The sequence below is a fragment of the Leucoraja erinacea genome, chromosome 26, assembly GCF_028641065.1.
Source record: "Leucoraja erinacea ecotype New England chromosome 26, Leri_hhj_1, whole genome shotgun sequence".
Classification (NCBI taxonomy): Eukaryota; Metazoa; Chordata; class Chondrichthyes; order Rajiformes; family Rajidae; genus Leucoraja; species Leucoraja erinaceus.
Genome location: NC_073402.1, coordinates 8,584,662 through 8,607,304, shown reverse-complemented (window position 1 = coordinate 8,607,304; position 22,643 = coordinate 8,584,662). Strand labels below are relative to the sequence as shown.

At 39.6% G+C, this 22,643-nt stretch overlaps 1 protein-coding gene across 2 annotated transcripts in view; it reads right to left on the bottom strand.

Moving 5' to 3' along the window:
- LOC129709630 (protein tyrosine phosphatase type IVA 2) overlaps positions 1 to 17,271 on the bottom strand; it is a 62,569-nt gene extending 45,298 nt beyond the window's left edge. The window contains exon 1 of one of the 2 annotated variants that reach the window (XM_055656100.1): positions 17,118 to 17,271. The gene's annotated coding sequence lies outside the window, so the exon portion shown is untranslated. The remainder of the gene's footprint in view (positions 1 to 17,117) is intronic. The other variant, XM_055656101.1, reaches the window with a different exon arrangement.
- Positions 17,272 to 22,643: the final 5,372 nt, after the last annotated feature.

Genomic DNA, 22,643 nt, shown 5'->3' with positions numbered 1-22,643 from the left:
TAATTCACCCTGCCAAGTAAACGGTCTACCCAAACGGCTTCTATATGCTACAGTCAGCACAACTATATGGAATTCTTTACAGACACACAACAAACAGACATCACTATTTCATACTTGTTGTTTATAGATTATACTTACAATCATTCAAATTTTGCTTTGCACCGAAGACCACATTATTTCAGAGAATTCAGAAATAGACTTCTGAAAATAGTTTTGCAATTTGCTAAAAAATAAACTACCAACTTGCAACTACCAATGTTCAAGGTGGAAACTAGAAGTTGTCACTTGCGACTATCACATGCAGCCTCGCCTCACACACCTATAACTATGTCCAAACAATTAAATTAAGTGCGAGTAAAACAAGTTTAAAGGGAGCACAGGAAACAGGGTCCCATTGAGTGAGAAGGACTCTGACAAGCCAGATGCCCAGCCATTGGCATGTCTGAATAGTCTTGAGCTTCTATTTTCAATATTCCTGAGGGAATAGATATGTATTTTTTATCTGCACTCCCTTTCCACATGTTGGGTGCCAATTTCCACATTCCAGTTGAATTTATACAGTTGACTGAAAAACGTAATAATACTGTACAATATCAAAGTAAAACAATTAAAACTATTGTGGGATAATAATAGGAATAACATACAGCCAACAACTCTGGCACCAGAGTTCTGAGCATGCTAGCTAATCAGAGTTTTAATGTTTATCCATTGCCTTAATCATCCGGTGTTCACTATTCTTTGTTGCCGTGGAAGACTGCAACCTTCACGTGGTCCGCCCTGTTTCAACTAATGCAATCAACCCGGCGTGCACGTTCAAATGAGATCAAATAGAACAAGTTGTCCAACAACTTTAGGCTGTGCACGCCATATGCAAGAAGACGACTATTCCTTGTACACTTTGAATATAACAATGTGATAAACATCATGAGTGGTGAGTAACTATACAATACAGCCAAAATTGTGGGTATTATTACTGGTGAGATAAAGTCCCCAAAATCCATGGTAAATATGGAATAATGCTGAATTTAAATCAGAGAACAAAATAAAAGCCTGGCTAAATTTTGAAACTCAACTCTAAAAGATCTAATTACTATTTTTATCTAGAATTTTACTTATGATCTGCTCAGATATCTATTCTAATTTCTCTCAGCAGATAAGCCGGCAGAGAAATTTACCAAAAATTCAATTTATTAATCTTTCAAAGTAGTGCAAGGTTCAACTGGAACAACTACAAGAATTATACCAAAGTAATTTTCTAAGTTATATAAATAGCAGCAAGAATGCCAACTTTTTAAATAAACTATCGGGACATTGAATTCTTTTTGTGCATACATGCGTCTAATATTTGACACATGGTCACAATTACAGTAAACCAAATTATAATTGGAAAGTATGCAAAAAACTGCAAGTAAAAGGAAGTCAAACTTCCTTCAATAAGTGTCACAAGTCTCTGTGTTTGCACATGTTACTGGAATATTACCAGTTCGAATAAAACCGTTTTAACATTATAATTGAATATTTAACCCCACGCAGAAAACGAGCAGCCCAAACATCGTGCACTTCAAATACCCAAAGATCTCAGGACGTTATTTTTAGCACCAAGGAAGCAAGAATTCCCTTCAAATTTAAAGGATAAAGTAGATTATTGACCAAGAAGAGGTTTTCAATAAAAATGGAAAGCACACTTTAATTCTAGGTTCATCTCAGTTTGTTTATACTTTATAGGAGTTCTTCTGAAAAAAATAGGTGCATAGACTTTATCTGCTTCTATCAAAACCTCCCTTCCAAATAAATGAGGGGCTTTAATACAATACAACAAAGAAAATCCTTCTGAGAAATGACAACCATCCACTGCAGGAGTCTGAAACGATTTAATATGAATCAAATAGAATTCATTTTCACTAAAGCAGACATTTTTATTTGAGTGGGATCCTAAAATGTTGAACAATTATTATTTTCAGCTGCTGTTCTGTCAGACACGAGGATTTGAAAATATCCAGAGTGAAAAATTAATTATAAATATCTTCTCCAAATTTCTAGTCACCAACCAACATCCACAGAGCATTTCAATCACAAAACAACTACATTCTTGAAGAATTAGCAATCAGTCATTATCATTTTTTTTTTTTACTTACGTTTCAAAATGTTCTTTACTTTAGAGATGCATCAAGGAAGCATGCCCTTTAGCCCATTGTTTCCACGCTGACCATTTTGTCTCACTTTCCCATCCACTCCCTACACATGAGGCAACTTAGAGGTCAATTAACGTACAAGCCAGCATGTCTTTTGGGATCAAGCCTCTTCTTTCAGGTAACTGAGCCAGCACTACCTGGCTTTGCCAGAAAACACACATTCCTGTCACCAAGTGTGCGAAAATTATTGGATAACTTGTAACTTGGCTATCTTATTGGGCCAATCCAGCATAGCAAGACGCCATACCAGTATGCCCAGGACTCCATTCTCCACATATATCAAAATAAATTCCCACAACTGGATCTCTAAACTCCTAGTGTTGGGTCTTGTATAAAAAAAGTCACTTCAACAAAGAATCTCACAGATAATGATGCTTTAAAAAGAAGCCACACAAGACTTATGGATCATACGTGAATACTTATTTCCCCACCCTCCCATTGTAGTTGACAGCAAAATATTGACAGCAAAATATTATGCGAAATCCAGTGTAGGCGAGGTCAATGAAAATAATTCAGAAATCACCCCATATACACAGAAAATTAATTTTCACAGGGATTTTTCAATCTGTTTTTTGTGAGACGTGAACATCGTTACAGAGGCCAGCATTTACTTTCAGTCGCTAATTTTCCCATTAATTGAGTGGCTTGCCGGGTTATTTCCGAAAGCATTAATGAGTGGTCAAACCAATTGGCAGCCTGGGGTTACAGATGTGGCAGAACAGCGGAAAGCAGCAAATACTGCAGACGATGCTGATGTTGCTTTATGGCTCGAGCAACTTGGGTTCAATTTAAATTCATCACAAAATCAATAGATCAGGTCCTTGGATATGTCCAGAAATCTATTCACTATGGTTTTTCTCTAATTTTAATACCTATAATTTTTTTTTCTTGACAAACTCCTTCAAATTTTTTGGCTTCTCCACAACTTCCAGGAATTTGTGCCATCTCCCCCGTACCGCATGTCGCACAAACAGTCAACTTAAGTGTTCACACTATTGATTATTAAACACAGAACAAACTCAAGATAGAGAACTAACCACAATAGACACTCCGCCCTACATACCGTTTGCATATTCATAGCTACTGACTCAACAGTCTACACACAATCATGAAATAAGGGTGTTTGAAATAGATTTAATTAGGTAGTTTTATTATAGCTCAGTTCTTACACCATTGTTGTTTGTTTTGAATAGAGTAAAAATTGAAAGCACGCAAGATTACTCAAAATCCAAATTAACAATCCCAGTTGTTATCAGGCAACTGAGAGCGGTCCCAAGCTACAACCAACCTCATTGGTGACCAACAGACTATCCATAATCGGACTTTACTGGACTTTATCTTGCACAAAATGTTATCCTGTATGTGTACACTGTGGACGGCTCAATTGTAATCATGCATAGTCTTCCCGCTGACTGGATGGTACTGTACCTCGGTACACGCGACAATAAACTAAATTAAACTAAATTAGATAATTTTGTGTATTTTTATTGGAAAGATAAGTTTCACTAGCATGTTATACTATTGATGTTTATTTCTAACCTGAAACTCGAGTACACATTCAAATACTTGGTACAAACGGAGATTTATACCTTGGATAATAGGCATATGTATTCATGTGTATTTTATAACATGATTCTGAATGATTTTATTATGCCAGATCACGTTGCAGCTTTAGCAATTTTTGCAATGGTCTTCAGTAAAGACGACTAACAAGCAAACTTGATAGTTTCAAATTTGGTATTTTGTAGTCACTGGAGAAATGGAATTATATTTTATCATGAAAACAGACATGCTAATCCAACATTTATAGATTGTCTTTCTGTCTAAATTGAGCTTCCAGTTGCAGGTCATTACAACACCCCCACTCATTGCCACACTGACTCGTCTGCCCTTGGCCTTCTCCACTGCCATGGTGAAGCCAAATACAAATCACACTGCATATTTTGCTTGGGCAGCCAATAACCCAATAGTATGAACAACTATTTTTCTATTCTTCACCCATACCCTCGATGTTCCTTTTCCATTTTCACCTAGGTTCTTTGTTCTTTTCCACATCTTTCCTCCCACCACACCCAAATCACCCAGACTCATTCCCTTCCCTCACTTGGTTCCATTTCTCTATCAACCACAATATTTATATCGCTCTATAAACAATCAGAAGAGATCTATCTGCAACAAATCTACACAGATTGAATTATTTTACAAACTTGGAGAGATACTTATTTTACAGACTGACAGGTTTTCCCAAGTATGCACATATTTACAATGGATTCAGGTCAATTTGAGCAGCCTATTTATTAGAGTATTTGAAGGACAATAAACAATTATGTTATTTACATGCAATATTTTCATTATTGGCATGCAAAGTTAGTATACTCCTGAGAAAAAAAAATTAAATCTTGAATTAGCTATTCTCAAGGAAAAACCTATGAATTCAGTTTACTTACGGACCTAAATTAGGAAGTTGGCCACTGCCCTTCAAGCCAAGAATCAAGAGTGTTAATTATCATATGTACCCACAACAGAACAATGAAATTCTTACTTGCAGCAGCATAGCAGGCCAGTAAACACAATGCACATAGATAACATACACCACACATTAAATAAATAACCCCAATATTAGCACACAAATAACCCCAAAGTCCTCACTGAAACCAAAGATAGTCCATAGTTGAGGTTAGTGTTGTGTGATGCTCAAGAGTGTAATGGTTATGGGGAAGCGGCTATTCCTGAAACCGGTGGCCATGCTTTTCAGACTGTCTTTGGTTGCAGCAAGGACTTCAGAGGGAGGGGGGGGGGGGGGGTTTTATGCACCAGCATTCTGGTTATTTATTGCATTTGTGTTGTATATTATCTGTGTACTGTATTTACAGGTTTATGGTCGAAATATGTTCCTTCTTCCCAATGTCAGCATTAAAATGAGAGCATGGCCAAGAAGATGTGGGTCTTTGTACATTACCCTGCCATTTGATCCGATCATGGCTGATCTGCCCCAGGCCTCACCTCCTCTCCCTGTGACAGATCTCCACAGTGCTCAGGACGCGATCTTTCAAATATTTACTTACTTCGTTCTTTAAATGATCCAGCACCCTCCAGCAGGGAATTCTGGAGATTCACCTCTTTGAATCAAAATGTAAAAAGTAGAGAGATGACAAATTTCCTAACTTTTTCCTAGTATTCTTAGATTACATGAAAAATTATATTTGAAGTATTCACATTAAATATTAGAATAGTGGGTTGTGCATTAGTATTCCATCAAAAGCTAATCAAATGTATCAAATCTTGACTCCTCCACCCAGCTCCAACACTTACAAGTCATAAAGGCATATACTTTGGTACTAAGTATAACTAGTCTAAACTAATCAAACCATACAGGACAGGAGGTACACAGGCCAAAAATAAAATCATTATTTTGCTCATAGATGTTTTCCTTTCAATTATATTGGTAATTAGCAAAACTGGATATGCAAAAGCTCTAAAAACTTCCATTTGTAATAGTCAAGAGTGAAGTTTGAAATGGCTTCCTCAATATGCAAAAGAAAATACTGAATCAAACTACAAAAGAGTATACACATTTCACAAACAACAGAATCTGGATAGTTACTATCGCATGTAAGGATCCCAAGTATATTGGAACAGTTAAAAAGATGGAGGTTTCCAAAGTAAACTACTAAGCTTTTCCCAACCGTAACTGTGCTAACTGTAGCTGTAGATCACAAATTTAAAATCAGTCCACACCTGTTGTGACATACCAGTCAATCAGTAGTTACTGGAAATGATGCATCAATCGTCAAGATTATTAGATAGGCGCCAAAATATATTTGGTTTCAAAAGGCTCTGTTTGAGAACTTAGTGTTCTAATTGAACAAAACCTGGTCAGAAATGTCATTGCGAAAGAAGAGCAGCACCCTCGACTATATGCTTATTACATTCTTGTCAGTATTCTGTTGGAAACTAGATGATCCTTTTCATCGAGTAGTTTATTCTCTGTCCCACACTGGCTAACTTCACAGGTAGGAAACATCTTCTTGAGAAAATCTTTTGTATATCTGCTCAGAGTGTAAAGCCTTTATGTCAGTATCACTGTGCCACGTTGGATGTCAGCAGGGTGAACCATTAAAGATTATTGCCAGCACAGCAGCAGACAGCATGTGGTCTGATTAACATCAGCAGTTTGCTTTCTGCTTTTATTGTGACGTTCTGTCAAGAATTAAATCATTTTCAATACCCATTGCCTATAAAACATGAAAACAACTTTCTAGCCTCATTAGAAAATGGACAATTACAAGTCCCCAGATGTACTTTGCTGAGGGAAAAAAAAATGTAGACTATTTTACAGACATGAACTCTGCTTTAAATTGTTAAATTTACACGCTGAAAAATAAATTACGGGTTTCAATGAAAAGTTATAACAAAAATACATTTTATTAGAAAAATCATTGTTTAAGGTGATAAACAAGGATTTTCATTGTATTTTTTAAGCCACCAATATCTTACTCAACATATAATTATATCAAAACTTTAAAAATCATTTAATCCACAGGAAATTAGAAATTATTGCTCTAATTCGAAGTGTACAGCTTGGATAACAACCAAATGAAGGAGTTCTGGACCAAACTCGCCATCAGTCTCATCAGTGTTACGTTTTGACCGCAACCTTACAACCTGGTACAACAAACAAGCATCATACTTTCCCAATCAAGGGCCACCACCTCCTTCAGGATATCATTCAAAGGGACTCAAAGAAGAGACCAATAACACCGGCCCATGTCGAGAAAGGTACATTTCTACACCCAAAATATGACAACAGTGAGCCACTTAATGCAGGACTAAGATTATTCCTTTGGGCAGGTACTGGAAAAAGGCTGGATGACACTGAAAAATAATTTAGTGTCAATGAGTCAGTCACAGAACATGGAAACGGGCCCTTTGGACAAGTCTGTGCAGACCTATCTACACTAATCCTCATTTTCCTCTTGCATCCTTATCAACCCCTCCTCCCTATACTTGAACCAATTTACAGCAGCCAATAAATCTACCAAACATCCATGGCATGTGGGTGGAAACTGGGGCACTTGGAGGATGATGTCCAAATTCCACCAAGAGAGCACCCAAGGTCAGATTGAACATATTGCTGGAGCTGTGTTACTCACGGTAGACACAAAATGCTAGAGTAAATGCTGGAGCAAAGGAATGGGTGATGTTTTGGGTCGAGATGCTTCTTCAAACTGATTCTTCAGTCTGAAAAAGGATCGCGACCCGAAACCTTCTCTCTAGAGATGCTGTCTGTCCCGCTGAATTACTCCAGCATTGTGTCTACCTTCGATTTAAATCAGCATTGCAGTTTTTCCCACACACACTGTGTTATCCACCATGTATCTGTGCCATTCTTATGTGCTGTTCCTTTCACAACTTATGCATAATTTATACATACACAGGGATTTTTGGCCCTGGTTGATCAAAATGTCTGGTGCATACATAATGCAAAACTCTGCGTAACTATGCCAACAGCTTACAATCCCTCCCGAGGGGTTCAATTTTTGCAGACATCTATAAGTTGATTTTTTACATCAGAAAATACACAATCATATGATATTTTAACTGCACCTCCACCGTATTGTAACGAATGGTACCAAAAACACAAGACTGATGTGAGGGAATCATTTCTAGATATGGAGAGTGGGAAGAGACCAATTTCGTAAGAACAAACATATTTAGGCACAATGGACTTCTGAATTGAATATCATAGGAAATTGTTTGTATATAAGGGAGATCACATCGATGTTGGTAACACAGGACAGCTTGTATAGATTTACTTGGGCATGGTGATCACAAGTAAATTTTGCGGGTAAGATGCTGAAACCTATTCTCAAGGAAGTGGTAACAGGACTGTAAATTTTAAGTAGTTCACTAGCTTCTAAAGACTTCTAAAGTCTGAAGAAGGGTCTCGATCTGAAACGTTGCCTTTTTCCTTTGCTCCATGATGCTGCCTCACCCGCTGAGTATCTCCAACATTTTTGTCTAGCTTTTAATCAAAATTCCTTTATAACCAATTTAACCCATGTAATACAAATAGTATTCCCTAATTCATCGATCACTTTATATCCAATTTGTGGTATGGAAACATGATTTATAGCAGAACTCCATACTTGTGATTGATGGAGTGCAGTGTTCGATCACTAGATGGTGGGTTTTGCTAACAAGATCTTAAGCAAACAGCACCACTGAGATGGTGCTGAATCAATGTAAGGGTAAGAAAGAGTGGTCAAAAAAAGGCACAAGGTACTGGAGCAAATCAGCAGATCAGGCAGCACCCCTGGAAAACATGGATTGGTGACGTTTTGGGTCAGGACCCTTCTTCAGACATTATAGAGATAGAGCGGTGCCTGGTTGAGTGATGCTGCAACAATGAGTGGTCTCGCTCAACGTCAACAAGGCCAAAGAAATAATCGTTGACTTCAGAAAGGAGAAGTCGGGAGAATTAGCAACATTTTTGTAGAAAGCATTCTTAACCCGCACGATAGTAAATCTTTGAATTCTTTATCCATGAGGGCAGAGAGACCTTGGTCATTGAGCATGTTCAAGAATTATTAGACTTTTGATATTAAGGGAATCAAAAGATATGGAGTTACGGCAGGGAAAGATCAGTCACAACTTCCTTAAAGGGTGAGCAGGCATGACAAATCTATTCCCAACTTTTGCTTCTATTTCTAGGGAACTATCCTTGGATTCCATATCTTCACAACAACTTTAGATTTTGTATGTAATCACCAGGTCTCAAAAATGGAAACTAACCTCTTTTTAACAACCTGCATTAAAATATACTTTAATTCAAATAGATATTCCTGGATCCCATACACATCAGTCATGGAGCAGATCAACTCCAGCCTCCTAGATATCCCTCGTCTACTGCTATCTCTCTGGACCTACACTCACCCCCATTATCTGGCCAATAGGGACAACTACGGCTGAATCCTATTAATTGACTATGGCTTCAATATTATAATTCCAACTAGACAGATCTCCAAACCCCTGGATCTGGCACTCTCAGCAATCCCCTCTCCAACTGAATCTTATTCCATGATTATTCTCAACACTAGCTGTGACCTCAGCCCTTTACTACAGTCCCTATACACTCTCATATGTGCAGCAAAATTCTGCTCAAATTCCATTTGCAAGTTTGTAGATGACAAATCAGTTGTCGGCCAGTCCCCGGACAACGAAGAGACAAACTACAGGACAGAGATAAAGAACCTAGTAACATGGCATTGAGACAACCTCTCCACCAATGTTGGCAAAATGACAGAGTTAGTCACTGACTCCAGAAATTGGGTGGAGTATATGCTCTATAATCAATGGTGCTGAAGTGGAAATGGTCAAGACATTCAAATTCCTAGGTGTAAATATCACCAACATCTTGGTCCAATCATATTGACGCTATGGCCAAGAAAACACACCAGCTTCTTCAGAAAACTAAGGAATTTTGCCTTGTCTCATATGACTCTTACCAATTTCTAAAAATGCACCACAGAAAGCAGGCTATCAGGATATATCATAGCTTGATTTAATCTACCCAAGACCACAAGAATTTACAGTTGTGGACATAGTTCACCATGCAAACCAGCCTCTCGCACATTGAATCTATGTACATTTCAAATTGCTCGGAACAGCAGTCCACAAAATCACACTCCGGTCATGCTCTCTTTTCCTCTCTCTCGTTGGGCACAAAATACAAAAGCATGAAGAACACATATTACCAGATTCACAAAAAGCATCTTCCCTGCTGTTATCGACTCTTTCATAAGTGAACAATGTGTTCCTGCTCCCAATCTAACTCATTGCTGCCCTTGCATTTTTTTGTTAGATGCACTGACAAAACTAACACTAACTTACTCTCCAGTATAACACAATATTCTGTACTCCATTTTCTTTCTCGTTTTACATTACCTGGTGTACACATGTATGGTATGATTTGCCTATACACCACGCAAAACAAAGTTTTTCCCTGAATCTCAGCACACATGAATAATGCGAGTTGATCGTCATCATACGGGACAGTGATGCAGTTTTTTAAAGCAGTGAAGTGACCTTGAAGTTTCCAAAGCTAAGCTTTGCTGTTTGGGAATTTCCAAACATATGTCATGTGTTAGATATTTAAACATTTTAGCCAAAGACTTTAGCTTGGGTATCCAAAGCTTCTGACAGGGGCACTGTGCTGCTCTTATACAAGTGAACATAAGATGCTCGTCCAGCAGATCTACTTCAGAAGATAGGCACAAAAAGCTGAAGTATCTCAATGAGTCAGGCAGCATCTCTGGAGAAAAGGAATAGGTGACATTTCGGGTCGAGAAGGGCCCCCGACCGGAAACGTCACCTATTCCTTTTCTCCAGAGATGCTGCCTGATCCTCTGAGTTACTCCAGCTTTTTATATCTATCTTAGGTTTAAAGCGGCATGTGCAGTTCCTTCTAGACAAAGATGCACTTCAGTTCTCTTACTTTTTATCTTTAGCCGTTTTAAAATGAATAGCTTGCCCTCTGACTTTTGTTCAATGACTCGGAAACTTCCAAAGTACTGCGAGTTGAACACTTGCCTGAACATCTCTGGTGGATTAAATGGTCAGCCTCTAGAGAAGGAGACTGTGAGAAAAGAAGGCAGATGGAAAGTTCCAATAGTATGTAGTCAACAACACCGATGTGACATCTTCAAAACCCACGTTGTTCTGTTACAAATCGCCATTCACTGTGGGCACACATTTTTAAATGGTGGAAAAGTGTCACTAAATGACATGGATTATCTTGCTGGGACTGTACAGTTCCAGTGGCAATATTCTCCCAGGAAAAAATTAAACTTAAGTGACTACTTTTTTGTTATTATATTCCAAATTCATCACATATTCCATTCAGTTCTGTCTCGGTTCACACTAGCTGTGTAGATCAATTGTACTTAAGTTTGGAACCACAAAATCCTTTATTGCTGTAAAATTTGAAAAACAAATTATGATTTGAAATTTCATCTGACCAGGTTACTGAAATCTAAACAATAAAATGTCCACATGAAGAGTGAAAGCTCTTTGGTTGGATAGTTCTACCCAACAGACAGAATGGATAAAAATGGAGAAGGAGGATTGCCATCCTTGTAATATAGGAACGATCCTCATCTCCCCAATATAAGAAGAACCCGGAAGATCTGGATGAGGGAATTGAAGGCAATATCTCCAAGTTTGCGGATGACACTAAGCTGGGGGGCAGTGTTAGGTGTGAGGAGGATGCTAGGAGACTGCAAGGTGACTTGGATAGGCTGGGTGAGTGGGCAAATGTTTGGCAGAAGCAGTTTAATGTGGGTAAATGTGAGGTTATCCATTTTGGTGGCAAAAACGGGGGAAACCCAGATTTATTATCTAACCGTCTCTTATGCAGATAAGACCTGGGTGTCATGGTACACCAATTGAAGGTAGGCATGCAGTGCAGCGGCAGTTAAGAAGCGAATCGCATGTTGGCTATCATAGCAAGAGATTTGAGTATAGGAAAGGGAGGTTCTACTGCAGTACAATTAGGGTCTTGGTGAACACCACACCTGGAGTATTGCGTCTTTTGATCTCCAAATCTGAGGAAAAAACATTATTGCCATAGAGGAGTGCAAAGAGTAACACCAGACTGATTCCTGGAATGTCAGGACTGTCTTATGAAGAAAGACTGGATAGACTTGGTTTATACTCTCTAGAGTTTAGGAGATTGAGATATCATATTTATATAATAAAATTCTAAATATAGGGTTACCAGGCTAGAGTAGGAACTTATTGTTCCCGAGTTGGGGAAGTCCAGGACAAGGGGTCAATTAAGGATAAGGGGGAAATCCTTTAAAACCGAGATGAGGAAAACTTTTTTCACACAGAGAGTGGTGAATCTCTGGAACTCTCTGCCACAGAGGGTAGTTGAGGCCAGTTCATTGGCTATATTTAAGAGGGAGTTAGATGTGGCCCTTGTGGCCAAGGGGATCAGAGGGTATGGAGAGAGGGAAGGTACGGGATACTGAGTTGGATGATAAGCCATGATCATATTAAATGGCGGTCAGGCTCGAAGGGCCCAAAAGGCCTACTCCTGCACCTCCTTAGTTTCTATGTTTCTAAAACTTTATAGATATGGTACAATAAGATATTTTTGAATAAAATTATCTTTACAATTAAGAAATCTATCACTGTTAATGCCAATAGCGAATAACCCTTTATTTAAACCATCTCTTATCGATAAGACATATAACCATTGGGAAAGTCTCGGAATTAGAAGGATCGGGGATATGTACGAAATGGGAAACACACTATCATTCCAACAACTACAATTAAAAATTAAATTGAAAAACAACCAATATTTTAAATATCTTCAGATTTGCAATTTCGTGAAAAAAACACATATACAAGGATATCAAAAGTACTTTTTTATTGGAAGAAGCAATGAATATTGAAGCGCTTCAAAAAAATTTGCATATTATATAATAGGATTCTAAATATAGATCTACCATCGACAGAGGTACTTATAGAAGAGTGGGAACGGGAACTAATGATAAAAATTACGAAGGTTAAATGAGAAAAATACCTGATATATATTCACAAATGTTCAATTAATGTAAGACATAATCTAATTCAATTTAAAATTGTACATAGATTATATTATTCAAAAACAAGATTGAACAAATTTTATCCAAATATATCCGCAACTTGTGATAAATGTCTAGCCCAAAAGGCAACTATAACACACTCCTTAGTTTCCTGCATAAAACTTTACTCGTTTTCTCGTTTTCTTTCTTCACACACTATATATTTCACATCTTTCTATCCTTTACTATCTAACTTATTTTTCTTATTCTAATCTTTTTTCAATGTAACAAAAAAAAAAGAAGTTGTACATAACATGTATTATGAAAATATATATTAGGCACTTTGGTGCCATATTGACTGTATTTACTTCTAATAAAATAAAATATTTTAAAAAGAGTGAAGCAGAAAAAATCTTCTTTTCAAGGAGCCACCATGTCCATGAGAAAAGTAAGCTACTGCATGATGGATCTTAATAATTAAATGTGAGCCTGCTATTATGGATTAATTTTGTATAATTCATACCGTCTTACAACTACTTTTCAAATAACTCTTGAATTTGTAACAGATCTGAAAATATACTTCACACTTGACATTAATCTATAAATCTGTAATGCCCCACTGAGATCCAAGTGTTAGGAACACATAAGTACGTCAGAAGAAGGGTCACGACCCAAAACGTCACCCATTACTTCTCTCCCGAGATGCTGCCTGTCCCGCTGAGTTACTCCAGTTGCTGCCTGTCCCGCTGAGTTACTCCAGTTACTGAGTTACTACTTTGAATCTACCTTCGATTTAAACCAGCATCTACAGTTCTTTCCTACGCATAAATGTGAAATATGTACAACACTGATCAAATTGGTGAATTGAATGTAATAAAAGCAGTTTATTGTGCTGAATGTATCCTATATTTTAGAAAAGTAAATAAAATATTGTAGCTTATTCTGTATTTATCTTGAGTAGCCATATTATAACAGTTTCCTCCCTATCCAGATTTGGGAAAAGATTTTTTAAAGAATCAAAGACTTTGAACGTCAATAATATTTGAGTGGCTGATTATCTGTCCCAAGAGCACATTTACTTACTATTCTTGGGAGACAACAAAATGAAATTGTTTGATAAACTTACAATATCAACAAACATCAGTTTTCTTATAACTATACTATTCCATATTAACATTCTGCTGGTTGATCAAAATTGGCATAGAATGAAAAATATTAATGTTAGCAATGTAATCTTGGAATACAGATTATGCCTCCACCACACTTCCAAAAGCATTTGGTTGTCTGCATATGAAAACAAAAAATTACTGCAGGTGGTAGAAACCAGAAATAAGAGCAAAAATTGTGGAAACACTAAGGTCAGACAATATCTGTGAATATAGAAAAAAAGTTAAGATTTAAGGTTGAAGACCCTTCATCGGAACGGACAAAAATCTTTAACGTTATATATAAGCTATTTCTACCCGTTTCTCTATTCACAGATGCTGCCCGAGTTGCTGAATGCTTCCAAAATGTTCTGTTTTTATTATTTGTTGTCTGCATAGTAACTGGGGAGTTCCAAGGATGTGAAAGTTATAAATGTGTACTTTTTACTTAAACTATTCTTTATGGTCATGCTCCATAAAGTACTATTTTACAGTCACCCAAAACTGATCATTATGTTTTTTACTTTTAATCTCAGGAGACACCATTCCTTGTAGTTCCTGAAGGAACCTCCGTTGAGCAGTAATTTCTGTTTTTAATTCTCAGCAATTCTTATTCCCACCCCTGCCATCTTTGTCTCTAAAGAAGTTCATTTCGAGCACAACACTTCTCGAAGAAGCTACCTAATATCTCGTGGGCATGTCTCATTTCAAATTCCAGACAATAATTGCTACCAGGATAAAAGATTATAACCCTAATATCTGGCAAGAATTGGTATTACATTCCACTTGTCAGAAACAGTCGGTTGCAGTTTTGAGTTCCTGATCTATACCATGAAATACATTCAACCAGTGAATTGCAGTTTGCAGAATGACCAAAGACATACATTTAAAGTACTGAAAGCATGAAGTGTGAATTTATATGACACTTGGTTTTATAGACATTTACGTTTCACAAGAACATTTCTCCAGAGATGCTGCCTGTCCCGCTGAGTTTCTCAAGCTTTTTGTGTACATCTTCGGTTTAAACCAGCATCTGCAGTTCCTTCTTACACACAGTAATCACAAGCACCTTTAAACGTATTAAATTTCAGTAGCCAAACCATATTGAAGTATCAATTTAAGCCACTTTCATAGCTAAAAATACTTTAATCTGCATACTGCCAAAACAGCAGTTTCAGAGCAAAGTTCAGGAAATAACACCAAGCACTATATCTTTGAAATATTTAAGAATGAATAGCAGATGCTGGAAAATCGAAGGTGGACAAAAATGCTGGAGAAACCCAGCGTGTGATGCAGCATCTATGGAGCCAAGGAAATAGGCAACGATTCGGATCGAGACCCTTCTTCAGACTGGAGAAGGGTCTTGACCCGAAACGTTGCCTATTTCCTTCGCTCCATAGATGCTGCCTCACGCGCTGAGTTTCTCCAGCATTTTTGTATAACTTTGAAATAAGTAGCTAACTAAATTTTGTAAAATTTAAAAATATCATGGTACCTTAAAAACTCATTTTAATGAGAAAGATCATTCAAACTACACTTCCACATCTTAACTATCCCTCTATTCTTGTTATTCTGCCCTTTCTCTTAAATGCTGCCAGTACAAGAGTTCACCTAGACACAGTAAATGATAGGCCATTATATTCTCCCTACTTCAAATATTGTGGAAATACTCTTCGTGTTAGTAATATATTTATTTGGCATTTATGACACAGGAACTCACCAACGACACACATGCCCTCCCAGGATCAGGGAATAACAGTGATCTGATGACTAACCACGTCTTTCCATCACTCTTAATCACATTGTTTTAATTCCACACATGCTATAAAAACAATGATTAAGTTGTAACTGGAACAGTGTATCTCCTTCAAGCCACAATACTGTATCAGGTTTATGAAGATCCTAAAGGGAGCAAGGAAAAGATTGTATGGAATATCGCCTAGGTTGTGGATTACAGCTACAAAGTTGGACTGGTAAAGGAGTGGTTTTTGGACCAGAAATTATGATAAGAGGTGTAAAGGGTCAGATTTAGTTAGGGCAAACAGTGAGAAGCTCTTCCCATATTGGGTTGGTTCAAAGACTGCTGAAGCACAGTATTAAGTAACAGGTATGAGGGGGTATGTTATGATAGAAAGCAGAGTGGAAAGTTTGGGACAAAGGTGAAGGGGAACTTATCTTGTGTAAAGAAAGGTTATATGTAAATCTGACTATAAGAGCGGTAGTATCAAAGACTATCGGGGCTTTAAATGTGGAATAAGATATGCAATTCAGGAAAATGTGTACATATGCAGAGGGAAATAAACGTGACTGAATTACCCTTCAAACAGTTGGCAGTTACAATTCAACCATTCTATACATTTACCATTTTAATGAAACAGATAGACAGGAAAGCCAGAGTCAATGTGTGCATCCGCCTTGTTTTGCCTTCTGACCCACCATACTTCATTTCTCTCCCACAAAGCTTTATCCAGACATGTGCTTAAGGATTGTTGAATTGTCTAACCTTGTGGTAGTTGTCTAATAATCAGTTTGTCCAAAAATGGCTTAGACAGGCTGGAAAAGTTCCGTACTAAATAGTTTTCGGGAAGAGACCCGAAGTGGTCAGTTCCGCCCAACATGCTATTATATATTTCCAGCCTTCTACTCCATGCTCCTAATCAAGTCAAAGTGCTGAACTTTGCTCTATCACAGCTCCATCCCACGCCACACACAAAATTCAAACACCCACAAGATTCAACCAAACAGTAGCCCGCATCCTTTTCCTCCTCCACGGCCAAGCCGCAGCCTGCATTAACTCCATTAGTAACCCGGAAACAATGCAGGAGTCACTCCCCGATCTGTCCTGGCATTTCACTCCCATCTCCAACCTGTTCTGATGTGGCCGGTGCCTGCTCTGCTCGGCCCTACCCCACCACCGCCCGACACTGTTCTAAGCCGCCGTCTTCTTCCTCTCCCTCCTGCATTGATCCAGGCCCGGGACCAGCTCGATCCCCAGGACCCGTCTCCCCGGCCGGCCGGCTAGCGATCAGCCGGCGCCCAACAGCCCCAGCCCCGCCGCTCGCTTCAGAGGCTTCGGGCCGGCGCCCATACACGGCACAGCCAGGCCTGCCCGCTCCCGAAGAGAAATGGCGGTGCCGCTTTCACTCCAATCCTGTTCAATCACTGCAATGTCGGCTCGGCATACTTACAGCGACCAGCCCGTTCATTGAAAACTACTAAAAGGCGTGTGGTTCCGAGCAGCGATTCCAACACACACCGCCTCGTACGTAGCGTCACACGGTCTCAGGGCGACTGGCGGGTCCAAATCTCCGAGAGTCCACGACTTGATCCGAGGATTGCCGAGCGTTGCCGAGTGACGCCGGGCCTTTCCGTGTGATCCCGAGCGTTGCCGAACGGCACCGAACAACACAGAGCGTTTCCGAACGATGCCGAACGAAGCCTTGCGTTGCCAAGCGTCTTGGATTCTATGGGGCAATGCTTCCCATCTCGAGTGCTGCCAAACCATCACTCTCTTATTTTACACAGTGGTGAATCTGTGGAACTCTCTGCCACAGAAGGTAGTTGAGGCCAGTTCATTGGCTATATTTAAGAGGGAGTTAGATGTGGCCCTTGTGGCTAAAGGGATCAGGGGGTATGGCGAGAAGGCAGGTATGGGATACTGAGTTGGATGATCAGCCATGATCATATTGAATGGCGGTGCAGTCTCGAAGGGACGAATGGCCTACTCCTGCACTTAATTTCTATGTTTCTAACGAACAACGAACTTGCCATATTAATTCACATCCCAAGCACCGCGGGGACCTAGCACCGGCCTCCGCCGTCGTCCAGTGCATCAGCCGCAGGGAAATGGCGCCAGTCACTGGCTGCAGGGAGAGACAGGCTCGATCACCCCTCATGTTCATTGAACGTGGACTTCTGGCCCACTGCCATGTTTCAACATAGAAAAATATGTGCAGGAGTAGGCCATTCGGCCCTTCGAGCCAGCACCGCCATTCAATATGATCATGGCTGACCATCCAAAATAAGTACCCCGTTCCTGCTTTCTCCCCACCTCCCCTAATTAGCCCTAAGAGCTAAATTTAACTCTTCTCTTGAAAATATCCAGTGAATTGGCCTCCACTGACTTCTGCGGCAGAGAATTCCACGGATTCACAACACTCTGGGTGAAAAAAAAATGTCCTCACCTCAATACCTGCATCTAGCCTGTCCAATCCTTTAAGATTCTTATATGTTTCTATAAGATCCCCTCATTCTTCTAAATTCCAGTGAATATAGGCCCAGTCGACCCATTCTTTCATCATTTGTCAAATCCGCCATCCCGGGAATTAACCTGCTGAACCTACGTTGCACTCCCTCAATAGTAATAATGTCCTCCCTCAAATTAGGAGACCAAAATTGCACACAATACTCCAGGTGCAGGCCCTGTACAACTGCAGTAGGGCCTTCTTGCTCCAAAACCCAACATGCCAATGGCTTTCTTCACTACCTGCTTTACCTGCCTGACATCTTTCAGTGACTGATGTACAAGCACACCCAGGTCTCATTGCACCTCCCCTTTTCCTAATCTGACACCATTCAGATAATAATCTGCCTTTCTGTTCTTGCCACCAGAGTGGATTCTATCCACATTATACTGCATCAGCCATGCACCTGCCCTCTCACCCAACCTATCCAAGTTGCCCTGTAGCCTCATAGCATCCTCATCACAGCCCACACTGCCATCTAGCTTTATGTCATCCGCAAACTTGGAGATGTCACATTTAATACTCTCGTCTAAATCGTTAATATATATTGTAAATAATGAGTCCTAGCACCGAGCCTTGCGGCACCCCACTAGTCACTTCCAGCCAATCTGAAAAGGACCCGATAATTCTCACTTTTTGCTTCCTGTCTGCCAACCAGTTCTCTATCTATGTCAATACCAAAGAAAGATCAAAGGTGATAAGAGCTCAAAGAAAATGTATATATCATTGTTAGCTAGGAGAAGGTGACAACAAACTATGCAGAGATAACATTTAATCGGGGACAGTCAAACTGGTCGGCAAACTAGGAAAGGAAAGGGAAAGCAAGGTTTCTCAAAGTTAGAGAAGTCAATATTTATACCACTGGGGTGTAAACTGCCCAAGCAAAAAAATCGTTCCATCCCATATCTAGGAGAGAAAGGTCAGTGTGGGGAGGGGGAGTTAAAATATTTCGCAATCTGAAACGTCACCCATGCCTTCTACCCAGAGATGCTGCCTGTCCCGTTTAGTTACCCCAGCATTTTGTGTCTATCTTCGGTGTAAACCAGTTCTTTCGAATACAACAGCCAAAAAAAAGCTGGGGGGCTCAACAGGTCAGGCAACATCTCTGGAGTACATGGGTAGGCAATATTTCAGGTTGGGACATTCTGCAGACTGATTGTAGTAGAGGGGAGAAAGCTGGAAAATCTCAGCTACTACAATATCTGAATAAGGGTCCCAACCTGAAATGTCATCTGTCCATTCCCTCCAGAGATGCCCACTTGAGCCGCTGAGTTTCTGCCACACTCTATTTTTTGCTCAAGATTCGAGAGTCGAGAGTGTTTTATTGTCATATGTCCCAGATAGAACAATGAAATTCTTACTTGCAGCAGCACAACAGAATATGTCAACATAGTAGACTGTCAATAATATAACAAATGAGGAAAAAAGGTTCAGTGTGTGCACATACACACACACATGCATAGGTACTCTTAAAAACAAACAATAATAGTGCAATAATAATAATAATAGTCTATGTAGTTCAGAGCTAATTTGAGGTTGTAGTGTTTAATAGCCTAATGGCTGTAGGGAAGATGCTATTCCTGAACCTGAACGTTATCGTTTTCAAATTCCTGTACCTTCTTCCGATGGCAGGGGTGTAATTAATGTATGGCCAGGGTGGTATGGGTCTCTGATGATGCTGGGTGCCTTTTTAAGGCAGTGATTACGGTAAATATCTTCTCTGGTGGGGAGCTCAGAACCCGTGATGGACTGGGCAGTGTTCACAACTTTTTGCAGTCTTGCAGTCTTCTTCACTCCTGCGCATTCAAGTTGCCGAACCTGGCCGTGATGCATCCAGTCAATATGCTCTCTACTGTACATCTTACGAGGTTCAAGAGAATCCTCCCTGACATACCGAATCTCCATAATCTTCCTAGGAAGTTGATGTGCTTTCTTTATAATTGCATCAGTGTGCTGGCTTCAGGAAAAATCTTCAGAAGTATGCATGCCCAGGAATTTGAAGCTTTTGACTCTCTCCACCAACGTCCCATCGATATAGACAGGTTTATGGGTCCTCTTCCTTCGTCTTCCAAAGTCCATAATCAGTTCCTAGGTCTTACTGACATTGAGAGCCAGGTTGTTGTGCTGGCACCATTTGGTCAGTCGATCTATCTCACTTCCGCACTCTGACTCATCACCAGATTCTCTGATACTCTGATTCCAACTTGGCAGTTCCTCATGTCTCCAATTTGTTGGAGGAAGTCAACGGGTCGAGCAGCATCTGTGATGGAAAAGCAACTGTTGAGAATTTGGGTGGAAGCTCTGCAACAGGATAGAATGCAGCATCTACACTTTCACGTGTCTCCATTATGCTTGCTCCAAGCATGCCTGCTATTGGGACACCATTCCCTTCTCCCAGTGCTTGAAATTTAAATTGGCTCCTAACTTTTACTCTCCATCCCATTCCCACGTGGATCTTTCTGTGTCCTGCCACAATATGAGCCCAACATATACTTCCACAATTTAGTGTAAACGGTATAGGCAGATGTTTTTTTAGCTGGCTACCAGGCTCCTGCACATCATTAGGAATGTACCCATGGTGCAACATGAATACCTGTTTCCATTCTGTCAGTGCAAATGCTGACGTTATGGGTTGAAGTTTCATGCCATAGATATGTGCAGTAATATTGGCTGTCACATCTATGGACAACAGTATGTAGGATGGTTGAACTGTGGAACACGTTATCTGAGTAGGTCGTGGAGGCAGGGTTCTACAGGGTGCTGGTAAATGAGCTTAGTATAGATAAGCACTTGAAGATTGGCATGGATATGGTGGGCGGCAAGTTCTGCCTTTGCTAAATGAGCTATGAAATGCTGCCTGACCTGCTATGTTCAGCACTTTCTGCTAAATGTTATACTTACAGTATCTGCAGAATTTTTAATATTCATTTTTTAACTTCCTATCTGTGTCACTTTTAGATTTTATTTCATACTGTAAACTTGGATGATTGCAATTAGCTTTCTTTGACACTTTGTGCTCAGACCACACTGGCTATCTTTGATTTTTCTTTTTTATCACAAAAGCTCAATTCTTGAGACTATACCAACAACTAACATTAGGCCAACTGATCTGTAATTACAATTTAATTTTCTCTACTTTCAACTAGGTGTCACATTGAAAACCATCCACTATTCTGATATATATATATATATAGACAACAGCGTTGTCTAATTGGAGGTGAACAAGCATTCCACGGTAACTTTAATGTTTGGTTTCATCCTGAACAAGGATGCTTGTCATAGTACGTTATTCTTTGCCACCTGCTCTGGCAGTTAGCCCAGGTCTTAATTCAGGTTGTTCTAAAAATCCAGGTGAGAAAAAAATACATTCTTTGTTCTTGTTTTTAAGTCCCACAGAACAGCACCTGTTTGTAAGGACATTTGCAAAGGACCTGACTCATTTATTCACCCTTTGGGCTTCTGTGATAGCACCTCTGTTTTTTTTTTCCAGTCCTTTGATATGAGGTTTCTAGTCTGCAAACAACCTCATCTATCTAATATCATAATCAAAGGCCCAATATGTTTTGATCACCCCCCTGAAGATTTTCTTCAGCATTCACTTTTGAATAATAACCAAAGAGTCAAATGTCACTTGCTGCATTTCACTCCTTATAGTGTGAGGTCAGTGTGAGTTAATTTGTGAAGCGCAAGGAATTACCTTTTTATCTAAAAAATGAAATGTGGTATATTAAGGGGTGAGTATTACCCTTTCAACAAAACAGTGAAGTAACAATAAATAAATCACATTTAAAAACAATTAACATAGTGGGGAAATTAAGATGGAAACAAAGATGGCGCAGCAGTAGAGTCGCTGCCTTACAGCGCTTGCAGCACCTCAGACCAGGGTTCAACCCCAGGTGCTGTCTGTATGGAGTTTGTACATTCTCCCCATGACCGCGTGGGTTTTCTCAGAAATCTTTGGTTTCCTCCCACACTCCAAAGACATGTTGGTAAATTGGCTTGGTAAATGTAAAAATTGTCCCTAGTGTGTTGAGGATAATGTTACTATGTTGGGATAGCTGGTCGGCGTGAACTTGGTGGGCCGAAGGGCCTGCTTCTGCGCAGTATCTCTAAACTAAACTAAAATGCTGGAGTAACTCAGCAGGACAGGCAACATCTCTGGAGAATTGGAATGCATGACGTTTCAGGTCGAGACCTTTCTTCAGACTGGAATGATGAGCTATTTTAATATTTTTCTACGGAAGGTGCAATGAGCAAAAAATCATTTAAGATTGGCTGATTCCCAATTGAATTAATTTTTTTAATTGCCATGCGTCGTAGCCCAGCTGTTGATCTTTGTTTGAGTTGCCATGTTGATTAAAGTCTGCTTTGAAGCCAGAAGGTAAATTAGTATGTGGAGCGCATTATCCTGATAAACTCAGCGGGACAGGCACCATCTCTGGAGAGAAGGAATGGGTGACGTTTCGTGTC